Source organism: Thunnus maccoyii, chromosome 11, assembly GCF_910596095.1.
Source record: "Thunnus maccoyii chromosome 11, fThuMac1.1, whole genome shotgun sequence".
Classification (NCBI taxonomy): Eukaryota; Metazoa; Chordata; class Actinopteri; order Scombriformes; family Scombridae; genus Thunnus; species Thunnus maccoyii.
In genome coordinates, this window is record NC_056543.1 from 29,353,693 (window position 1) to 29,365,535 (window position 11,843).

General features: G+C 38.9%; 1 protein-coding gene across 2 annotated transcripts in view; it reads right to left on the reverse strand.

Moving 5' to 3' along the window:
- The window catches only part of LOC121906845 (interleukin-1 receptor type 1-like), a 34,098-nt gene that overhangs the window by 20,501 nt on the left and 1,754 nt on the right, over positions 1-11,843 (reverse strand). The window contains exon 1 of one of the 2 annotated variants that reach the window (XM_042426008.1): positions 9,930-10,088. The exons of the other annotated variant lie outside the window; for it this stretch is intronic. The gene's annotated coding sequence lies outside the window, so the exon portion shown is untranslated. Of the gene's footprint in view, positions 1-9,929; positions 10,089-11,843 lie in introns of those variants that run through there. 2 annotated transcript variants of the gene reach the window in all.

The following is an 11,843-nucleotide window of genomic DNA, read 5'->3' on the forward strand; positions in this document are numbered from 1 at the left end:
AAAAAAAACATGTCAAATACCAGCACGCAGGTTGGTTACATTGCTATCTCAGTCTCTCTCCTCTGCTCCACTGTTAAGTTCTATCAGCAGGTCTCAACTAAGGGAGTCACATCCACCTGCTACATGACACATATTTCATAATTTGGACATAACTCCTGGAGTTGGGGGTGTTCCCCAGAGATAAAGCTGAGCTACTGACACAGGCGAAGTGCCCTCAAGGGACTCTCCATAACCTGTTGTTCCCCTTCTCCTTTCTACAGTTAGGTTGTAAAAAATAGGCAATAAATGAAAAGTGCAAAGCAATAATCGCCTTTGAAGTTCTTCCCTACTTGTTACACAGTGTGCTGTCTCTGTGTTATGGATGTATAAATAGGTAGAGGTCTGTCTGCAATTAGGTGGTGAATAAAGTTTTAGCCCAGTATCAGCGCAGTCGCCTGTGATCTGGGAGACTCTAGTTTGGGACCTGGTGTGGGGACCTGCTTCGTAAGGTAGTTTATGCATGAATACTTATTGTAACACTTTAATTTTCTAAAATTAAAGGCATAATAAAACAAAAACAGGATTTTTACGCCTATTTCCACTGTTGGATTTGGCAGGGTTGTGCTTGGTTATTAGTAATAATTAATAATTATCAGAGATAATTATAAATTATGAAATCAAAAATGATTAATATGAATTAATAATACAAGGCACCAACTGTTAGAAGGCCTCACATGGGGACACCAACTGTTGGATCTGTGAGGAGCACAGCTGGTTATGATAATTATCAAAGATAATTATTAATTATAAAATTAATACAATTATTAATTTGAATTAATAATAGCGGGGCACCACCCGGACACCGGGACCAATAACCAACCAATAAGGTAGTCTCATAAAAGAGTTCACTTAGAAGGCTAATATTAGAGGGATATCAATATTCACAGGTGAACAAAGAAGGTTTGAGTTTGAGCTCTGACTCTGTCAATCAGCCACTTTTCACAATATATATACACAATAAGGACAAAAGACTTCTCTTTAAAGATATATGTGTTAATTAAGCAATAGCAGAGTTAACAAAGTTAGCAGATACTTTGATCAATAAACCACTATCCTAAAATCTAATTGTACCTGAGCAAACATACAGCTATGTACAGTGAAAACACATACAAGCAGGAACGTGTATGTCTGAAGCAGTTGTCCACAGACAGCGCGCATACGATGGCAGTCTGTAACACTCGTTGATTTCTGATCGACAAAGCAACTTACTTTCTCACTCACGGTGCCACAAGCAGAGCAGTCCCGAGGGGGACAAACACAATACAGTCTACTGTGGTGAACACAACTAAACAGGCAACAAACTTGAAATACTCCTCGGAGTGTAGCAGCACAAAGGAACTCGGTGGTCTGTCAATTCACAAAACAAACAACAGCACTGAAGCTGAAAATAACACACAATGTAATCTATCTCTGCCCAGACAGACCTCTTGGTCGCTTCAGAAAGCGAGTAGGATGTGTGTTTCAGTTCGTCTTTCAGTTCAGCTTGCTTCCTCAGCGGTGTGGCAGAGAAAACAGCGGAGTCGACTTAGCTGAAGAAGAGAAGGGAAGAGAAGTTAACCGCGTCTTTGTGAAGAAATCCTTTTCTTCCTTCTGCAGGCTGTAAGAGCGCTGGGTTGCAGTAGCAGCGGTCTCTGTCGGATCCGGTGATTGTATACGGGCGAACACGGTCTTGTTTGATCCAGCGAGGGAAGAAACTTCCAGTCGGTGGAGAAAAATCACACGTGCATGGGGTTACCTCCTTTAGTAAACTGGCTCACAGAGGGAACAGAGCTTTCCCCCCAGCACAGTTACAAAGGACAGGCGGGCATTTCTGTGTGCAGCTGGTACTTAAAGCCGCGGTGATGTCAAGGCACAGCACAGCTGCCATGACTTGTGCCAGTTGCATATCTGTCTTAAAGGACTGTGCCGTGTAATGGGAATTCCTTTTGTGGATAACCTCCCTGTTTTCTGGAAGTGACCTGACCCCTTTGCATGGGATGGACTCCATCCCAACAGAGAAGTTGACAACTATTAGCCTACTGAAGTCCTGTAAACCATCAAAAGACTGACATCCATGTCATGTAGGAACTGGTCGTGGTTCAGTCATTTCACAATGTCAATACATCAAAATACCCGCCTGTTCCTACCACACTTCAACAGCTGTGAATAGTTCCTGTTACAGTTAGCTGTCACAATAACACAAATAAATACTAGGGTGCTCTTCACAACAGCTCAGCCTTGCACATTAATCTCACACCTATCCCTAACCATGGAAGAAACGTACACAACCAAGTGAAAATTGGGCTGACACAGTTGGTCCCAGTGAGGCCCAAACCGAAGCCTATAAAGCTATCACTTTTGAATATTAGATCCCTCTCTAGCAAGATATTTTATATTAATGATTTTATTTCTGAAAATGTGATCTTAGCTTTTTATTTATTTATTTTTTTATTTCATTTGTTTTATTGGTGATACTGTTAACGAGACACGAGTGGAAAGGAAAAAATAAATAAATAAAAGACAAATCAAGCAAATAGACAAACAAACAAACAAAAATAATGACAACAACAGCAATGACAACATCATATTAATATGAAAAAGATAATACACGTAGAGAACAACTAAGCAATATTGATTGATTATGGGTGATAAGGAAAAGGGAAGGGGGGGAGTGAATGAAAGTGAGAAAAGGAGAGTGAGAGAGCGAGGGGGGGGAGAAAATGAGAGCGCTAATCATTATTATGATAATGATAATAATAACAATACAATAATATATAGTAATAATGATAATAGTTTTGTTTGATAGTATACTGTGGCCGCAGCAGTGAGTTTATATTAATTAAAATAAATTAATATGGCTATGGGGGGTGGAGCCAAACACACAGAGCCCAAGGAGGGGAGGACACCATCACCCTCCCACACGACAGCCAGCCCCACCAAGCAACACAGCCACAGCCCAGGGACCAGACCATCTGAGACCAGCTAAGGGGTATTCCTCCTATAGTGTTTGTTTGTTTTCATTCTTTCCTCTTCTCCCCCTCTCTGTCTTTTTTTTGTTTGTTTGTTGGTTTGTTTGTCTGTTACGGAGACGGCCCAAACCTAGTCCACTTTGTCGCTGGACCACTCTCGGACCCTTTTGGAGAGAGTCTGTCCAATGGGAAGTGGCCATTAATATTTTTTATTTTTACTATACAAGGGGTAGGAGTGGAGGTACCCCAGCCAGCTACCTCCCGTTGCCCTCGCCAAGGACCGTGGCCATACCACCAGAGGGCAAGGAGTTGGGAGAGGTGGGCACTCCCACGCCCCGCACCGCTTGGCTCCACCCCCCACCGCCCTGCAAATTAGCATTACCCGGACTTGCGACTCCCTCTACTGCTACCGCCACCACCCTCAAGGACCACAACAACGGCAGTCATAATAACAATAACAATAACAATAAAAAAATAATAATAATAACAGTAATAATAATAATGATTATGATAATTATAATAACAACAACAGCAACAATAATAACAATAGTATCATTCATAATATCTGGGATAACAATAATAGTGATAACAATAATAATAATACCAATAATGATAAAGATATTTAGTTTCTAAACAACAATAATTAGCCTATTATGATATATCTTAGTGATATATTTGTGTAACTGAAATGAGAGGGAGCAGGGAGGGAAGAGGCAAAAAAAAAAAAAAAAGGAAAGGAAAAGTGAATTAAAAAAATCTGTTATGGGTTGGAAATGTGATCTGATATGTGGTCATGTGTGTCACACGTTATGGGAGAGTAAATTGGTCCAGTGAGTAATATGGCAGGAATGTTTGGATTGGAGATAGTTAGAGAAATATAGTAGGTTTTTGTGTTTAGTTTGGATTGTGATGTGTGTCAAGTCTCCCAGCAAGCAGAGCCATGGGGATGCTAAGATTCTGCAGCCAAAGATACACAAGAGTTTTTCTGTGACTGTTATCCAAAATGAAAGAACTGGGAAAATAATCATCTGTGTGACCCAAGGTGAACAGATGTCTGTATTAATCAATCCCATTTTAAACATTTTCCCTTGAGTGATGTGTATTCTGTGGATGGTTTTATATTGTATTAGTTGTAAATTTGTATTGGTAGTCATGGAGAAGATGTTTTTATTGATTTGTATCCAGAAATCAGAGTTGGGAGATAGAGCATTTTGAGGTTGGGAGTGTTATGGAGGTTTCTGACAATGAAAGAAGTTTATAAATTTTTCAAATTATTCTTCTGGAGATTTTAAAGATTTCTTCGCTTAATTGGGAAGACTGTAATATGTTATTGGATATGTTGATTTTAGATTTAATAATGGATTTTATTGTTGGTATTGGAAGAATTGGTCTCTCCCAACCCCATACCTCTGGATAAGTGTATTAAATTATATGAACTAGTTGTTTTCACATAAGTGGTGGACGTGAGTGATTCCTTTTTGTTGCCATGATGGAAAGTGAACGAAAGTGTTATACAGCTGGAAGTCCGGATTGTGCCAAATCAGGGTGAACCTACATGGTGCTAGTGATGATTTGGTGATTTTGTGGGCTTTTCACCAGGCTGTTAGAGTTGAGGAGATTATGATGTTCTTGTAGTAGTCCTGTTTCTTGATTGATTGTGGTAGGAATGGGAGGTCTGTGAGTGAAGTGGTTTTACATTGATTTTGTTCTATCTGTAATCATGGTATACTGTAATTATCTTTATGGATCCATTTGAGTAAATATTGTAGCTGATTTGACAAGACGTAATGAAGGAAGTTTGGTGCTTCTAGGTCGCCCTGTGATTTTGTGCTCTGTAATGTTGAAAGTGAGATTCTTGGTTTTTTATTTTTCCAGTAGAATTGAGTTGTTAAAGAGTTTAAGGTTTGAAACCAGTTGTTAGTGGGGGTAATGGTATAGGTAATTAATTTGTAGAAGGGTTTTCATTTTAACTGTTGCAATGCGTCCAATAAGAGTAAGTTGTAACTTGGTCGTGCGTTGAGGTTAGTTGAGGTTAAACAACTCTGACAGCCTGGAGGAAATATTAATGCCTAAGTATTTGATATTACCGAGGTGGAGTGGGAGAGAGGGATCTTGGGCTGCAGAATCCCAGGCATTTTCAGCCAAAGGTAGAATAGTGGATTTGTTCCAGTTTATTTTATAGTGTGAGACTGTGGAGAAGATGTTGATTATTTTGAATGTTTCTTGTAATGATGTGAAAGGATTTTATAGGTGTAATAATAAATCATCCGCATATAAGTTAAGCTTATGTTCTGAATTAGTATATTGTATTCCTTTGATTTTATTGTTTTGTCGTATGGCTGTGGCAAGTGGTTCGATGAAAACTGCAAATTGAGATGGAGAGAGTGGACATCCTCGCCCGGTTCCCTGGTGGAGTGTGAAGCTTGGTGAAGTGATCCCGTTTGTGATAACTGTGGCCCTAGGTGAAGTGTATAGTGTTTTAATCCAGTGGATGAATGACTCTCCGAAGCCAAACCTGTGGAGGGTGGAAAATAAATAAGCTTTATTAATAAAATTAATAAAACTTTTTCTGCGTCTAGTGATACAATTATGGTTTTGTTGTGTTTTTGCTGTGATGTATTGAACAAATTAAAAAGTCTACGGATATTGTCTGAAGCGTGTCTATTTTTGATGAAGCCTGTCTGGTCGGGATGGATTATAAGTGGAACGACTTTTTCTATTCTGGATGCCAATGTTTTTGTAATAATTTTGAGATCTGTATTAATTAGTGAGAGGGGGCGATAACTGGAGGGGTGGGTTGGGTCCTTATTTGGTTTTAACAGTAACATCATTACGGCAGTGTTCATGTGGGTGGGTATAATGGAGGTAGTTTTCATTTCTGTAGTTACTCTGAAGAATAGTGGTGATAATATGTTCCAGAAATGTTTATAGAATTCTGCAGGAAATCTGTTTGGTCCAGGTGATCTATTGTTTGGCATTTTGAGCAGAGTTTTATGTAGTTCTTCGAGGCTGAGTGGTGAATCTAAAAAGTGGGCTAAATCTGATGGTATTGTTGGTAGGTCCAGATTACTTAAAAATGTGTCTATTTCTGTTTGACTGGATTTGTAATTTGAGGAGTAAAGGTTGCTATAAAATTTATGAAATATATTATTGATTTCTTGCGGATTATGTGTGACTGTACTTGTAGAGTTGAGTATAGATGGGATTATTGCTTTTTCTTTTTTGTGTCGTAATAGATTAGCCAAATATTTACTTGATTTATTACTGTACTGAAAGTCTTCATATTTGAGCTGTTGAATAATGAATTGTGTTTTCTTGTATATGATGCTTTCCAATTGGGTTTTAAGTTGAGCTAATTCATTTTGTTTTTGTTCACAGGGACTGCTGATTAGCTGATGCGTTAGGTGTTTGATTTTTGTTTCTAAGCTAGTTTCTTGTTCCTGTTATTGTCGTTTCTTATGTGATAAATATGAAATTATTATTACTCTGATGACTACTACTACTCTTAGTCTGATGACTGAGATCTCTGGAGAGTCATTCATCTCCAGGAAGGATGCCCACTCTCTCTGGATTAATGTGATGAAATCTGAATCCTCCAAGAGTGATGTATTGAAGCGCCATCTTGTGGGAGACTTGATTTGTGTTTGAGTTTTTATTGATAAGCAAACTGGAGATTATGATTGGATGGATTGTGTTTTCTTAGATGTGCTGGGTGACTGAATTGCTTACAAGAAAAAAGTCAATTCTGGAGAAAGATTGATAGAGAGAAGAAAAATATGAATATTGTCTAGATGATGGATTTTTTATGCTCCAACTATCACCAAGTCCAAGTTCCTTCATGTGTTGTTTAATTACTTCAGTTGAGTGCCAGCTTCTTGTGTTACCAGGTGTGCTAGAGCTGTCGGTTGTAGGATTGATAACAATGTTGAAATCTCCAGCTATTATGATGTTTGCTGAATTGTATAGTAAGGAGAAAAAATTATGGAAAAAGGATGGGTCACGTGATACATTACCGCTAAAATTAAACCCACAAGCTAGCAAAATGAGTAAAAAACAAACGTCTTTGGAAAGCTTCTTTGTGAAGGGGAAAAGGCCCAGTGAGGAGACAGAAGAAGAGCCTACGACTTCCAAGAACACCACAACAGCACTGAAAACCCTGTTGCCATTTTCAACATCCTATCTGTGTTTTCTGCAGTGACAGCAACCAAAACAAAATTACCCCTTGCGCACGTTGGGGCGCGGTGCATTCCAAGGGCTTCTGTCACGGCATGCAGATGTTGTCAGATCTGGGCTGACAGGTCTGACAGGTCTGACTTTACAAACATGTGAAGTTTGGTGCAGACTGGAGCATGTACAATAAAGTGTACATGATAGGATGACAATTTTCTGCAGGGTGAGACATGTCTGTCTTGCTCACCCCTCCCCCCTGTCATCAAAATTATGAAAGTTTTGGGCCCTTTCACTGTAATTTCAATTAATAATTTGAAAACTTTTGATGAGTTTGTGTGTAAATGAAATTCACTTCCTAATTTTCATCAAGTCTACTTTTAGAAAAGTAGACTTTTAACCCACACGACCTGGTCAAAGTTTGATTGAAATGTGTACTGTCAGGTGTGTAGAGACAATAAGTAACTGCAGCTGCACATATTTTTTCCTACTTGGCTGAGGAGACTATTACACATGCAATCATATATTGTACTGATGATCAAGAAAGACTATAGCCTATATAAGGGAAGAACTCAGGAAGACTGGAGTTCCGAAGCTCAGCATTAAAATTTTTATGGACCCGCCAAGAGCGTGGAGCAGCAGTTTTGTTTTGTAGTTTATTAGACAGACAGGGTTAATGTGTAGGATTTAATCATTGGTTCACAATCCGAGGCGGAGGGTGGCAGTAATGCACCTAATATGCTGGTTGCCAACCGCTGTTATAAACCAAAAAGAGGAGAGTAAAAGACTTCTTCTTTTTGGTTTGTGCCAGCAGTTGGCAACCAGCGTATTAGGTGCATTACCGCCACCTTCTGCTCTGGAGTGTGGTCCAGAGATTAAATCCTACACATTTATCCTGTCTGTCTAATAAACTCAAAGAAAACTCTACTGCTCCACTCACTTGGCAGGTTCATTAAAGTTCTTCCTTCATATATTGTCTTTCTTGATCATAGTATAATCTGTACTTGCATGCATAATAGCCTCCTCAGACAGCTGGTAAAAATATGTGCATATATTGGTATCGGCATTGGCAATAGGCCACAATGAGTTGGAAATATCAGCATATTGGATATCAGCAAAAATCCAATGTCATGCATCCCTAGTTAAAAGTCTTTACTTTCCTAAAAATAGACTTGATGAAAATTAGGAAATTAATTTGTTTTACACACAAACTCATCAAGGGTTTTCAATTTACTAATTGAAATTCAAGTGAATGGGCACAAAACTTGCATGATGTTTATGACACAGGTGTGAGCAAGGCAGCCATGTCTCACCCTGCAGAAAATTCTCATCCTCACACTGTTGAGATTTAATGTTTCACCATGACAGAGGAAGTTGCTAGAACTTTATTGTAAATGCTCCAGTCTGCACCAAACTTTACATCTTTGATAAGACTCCCGGCCTGAACACGTCTACGTGAAAATATTCCACCAGTGATGCAAACTGGCTGAATACCGCCCCCCACGAAATTTCAGTAAAGCAGCCCCAACAGTGGGCAAAATGGTGGACAAATGAAGTGATGTTTAGCCTATCTCCTTCTTGAACTGTCTGAAAACAGCCCGGGTCTGAAGACATCTACATGCCCGTCAAAGAAAACCTTCGATTGCGCCGCGGCCCGACGTGCGCAGAGGCGCGAGGGCCCGTTCAACGCTGCTTGCGGATTTAATTACATTTAGAAAAGGCCGGTCCGTGAAAATATTGCCTGACATTAAACCGGTCCGTGGCGCAAAAAAGGTTGGGCACCTCTGACCTAAGGCACACATGTTCAAACTGATGGGGAACATAGTACAGTTGCTGTTGAGGGGGTTGCTGGGGAGGTTGCCATCATAGAGTGCTTTTCATTACGCTCTTCACGAGGACGGAGGAACTTCATTCACCAGACGGGACGTCCTCCCCCTACAGTCTATGGTCCTCGCTCACTCCAGCGTCATTTTGAGGAGACACAACGACTCATGACCCACAGCACCTCAACTGTCAATTATGTAGCCTGGAAGTCAGCTTTAAATATGTAGAAATTATTAAGTAACAGTTTAAACTCTAGAGTTTAAACTTAAAATTCATTCATACAATTAATTAATACTTTACACTGTTACTTAATATTTTATACATATTGATAGCTGGAAGGAAAACACCTGATAACTGCTCCAATTTGTATCATTTGATTATAGATCTATAGCAGCGTCTGGTTGTCACAGAATAAGACACAAATAGACAATTTAAACCTGTTAATTACTGAACGAACAGAACCGACATAAAAGAGCAAAAGAAAAGTGTTGTTTATTTAGTTTGTGAATGTCTGACGTGATGATTTTATAGGAGACGCAGCTGTGCAGCGTCATATTCTCCAGAAGGAGCTGAGAAGCACTGAAACACAGAAGAAATGAGAAGCCTTTTGGCGCATGAAGAAAAGAAAGTCACAAGAGTGTTTTTTTGTGATTGATTCATGATTCAGTAATTTTCATTTTATGAATAAATATGATCAGCTGCTGTTAGTGCTTTCATTCCTGCTCCACAGGTAGTTTTGCTGATCTGCTGTATTACTACAACAGCGGACGGTTTACTGTCCCGTTAGATCAGCTGACCAATCAATGAACACATAACATATATAACGTAATGAAAAGCACACTGCGTTTAGCTGGCGGCTAACTGAACAGGCTGTACAACAAACGTGCGTCACTTTGTCTTGCAAAATACACCAAACAACGTGCACATAACACCGCTGCAAAGCCCGCTTACCGGCAGCTGAAGTTCTCCTTTTTTTGAGTGAAATGAAATCCCAAATCATTGTTATTTCTCCCGCTGAGCGTCAGTCTGCGGCAGCGACTCAGGGTGCATCAAGTCTCTTAAAGTACATCCACGTTTCCCTCACTTGCGTCTTTTCCTTGCGTCTTAGTCCCTCCCACCGTGGATGCAAGGAGAGACGCAAGGAAACCAAGCGAGGAGAGAGGAAACGAGGAAATTTGTTTTAAGAGACATGAGACGTCCTCTCCTCTGAAGCGTCATGTGAAGCGACGTCCGTTTCTGATGATTTCTGATCACAGCTGGTTCTCCTAATTTCACCTTTTTATTCTCCAGTAGACAAAATAAAAGAGGGGAAGGGATCGCCACTATTTTCTCTAGCAGTTTTACCTGCATTTGATGTTCTTTTGGCATTTTTCTAACATTTGAATACTTAGCAATGATTATCAAACCACACCTGTTCTCACTGTGACTGTCTATCTGGCCCCCAAACATGACAGCAGCTTCTTATCTGAGTTTTATGAGTTCATGTCCATTGTTCTTTCCAGTCATGATAAAGACATTTTACTTGGTGATTTTAATCATCATGTCAATGACTACACTAATTCAAGGGCTTTGGATTTCCTGGATCTTGTTGCTTGTCTCAATATTGTTCGGCATGTACAGAGTGCCACCCACATTCATGGAAATACACTGGACTTAGTTATTACTAGGAGTATTGATGTTGACATTTCATCCATTGCCAAAGTCCCTGTTTCTGATCATTCTTATGTCTTTTTTAACACCACCTTTTTTACATCAAATAATTGTCAAGAGACTGTTGTTGTGAAGTGTTACATTGACGATTTTATTTTCATTATATATGCTCCCACTCGGAAACATTATTAACTATCACCTGTTATTTACCATTTTTATGCTGATGACACGCAATTGTACATCGCTGTATCACCAAATGACCCCAATGCATTGCATGCTCTCATTGCCAGTCTAACTGACATTAATGTTTGGATGGGTAAAAACTTTTTAAAATTAAATGAGGAAAAAAATGAAATTCTTTTAATAGGACCCACAATGGCAAGAGAAAAACTGCACTCAATGCTTAGTCAACAGTTTAAAACACAAACACAAACTTGGGAGTGATTTTAGACTCTGATTTAAATTTTAATTCTCATTTTAACAAGGTCATTAAAATATAATTTTTTCATCTCAGAAACATTGCCAAAGTCAGACCTTTTTAACTCAGAGAGATGCTCAAATGCTCATTAATGCTTTTATTACTAGCCATTTAGACTATTTTAATTCCCTTTTTACTGGATTACCTAAAAAGAAAATGGATCATATCACCCCACTGTTGAAGACACTGCACTGGCTTCCTGTATCGTTTAGAATTTATTTTAAAGTTCTTTTACTTGTTTATAAAGCTTTAAATAACCTCGCTCCTCCCTACATCAGAGATTTTCTTTCATTTTATATTCCAGCCAGATCAGTAAGGTCCTCCACCGCTATGCCCCTAAACTGTGGAACGCACAGCCTCTGGATATTAGAATGGCAAGCTCTCTCTGTATTTTTGAAAGGAAATTAAAGACCTATCTTTTTAATCTGGCTTTTAATTTTTAATTTGGAGTAATGTTATAAAGTTTAGCTTTAATTTTTAAGTTTTAATCTTTTATGTTATTTTATCCCTGGTGTTTATTTTTTGACATTCATTTTGTTTTTTTCTATTTTGGAAACTTCATTGTTTTATTTTTGTAATTTTAAATCCTGCAAAATTTTATTTATTGTTGTTTTAATCCTGCTATGTGAAGCACTTTGGGCTGCATGTTTGTATGAAAGGTGCTGTATAAATAAACCTTCGTTAAATTTGTAGCGATTAGCCATCCCTACCTCAGAATGCCCCATCACACACACACA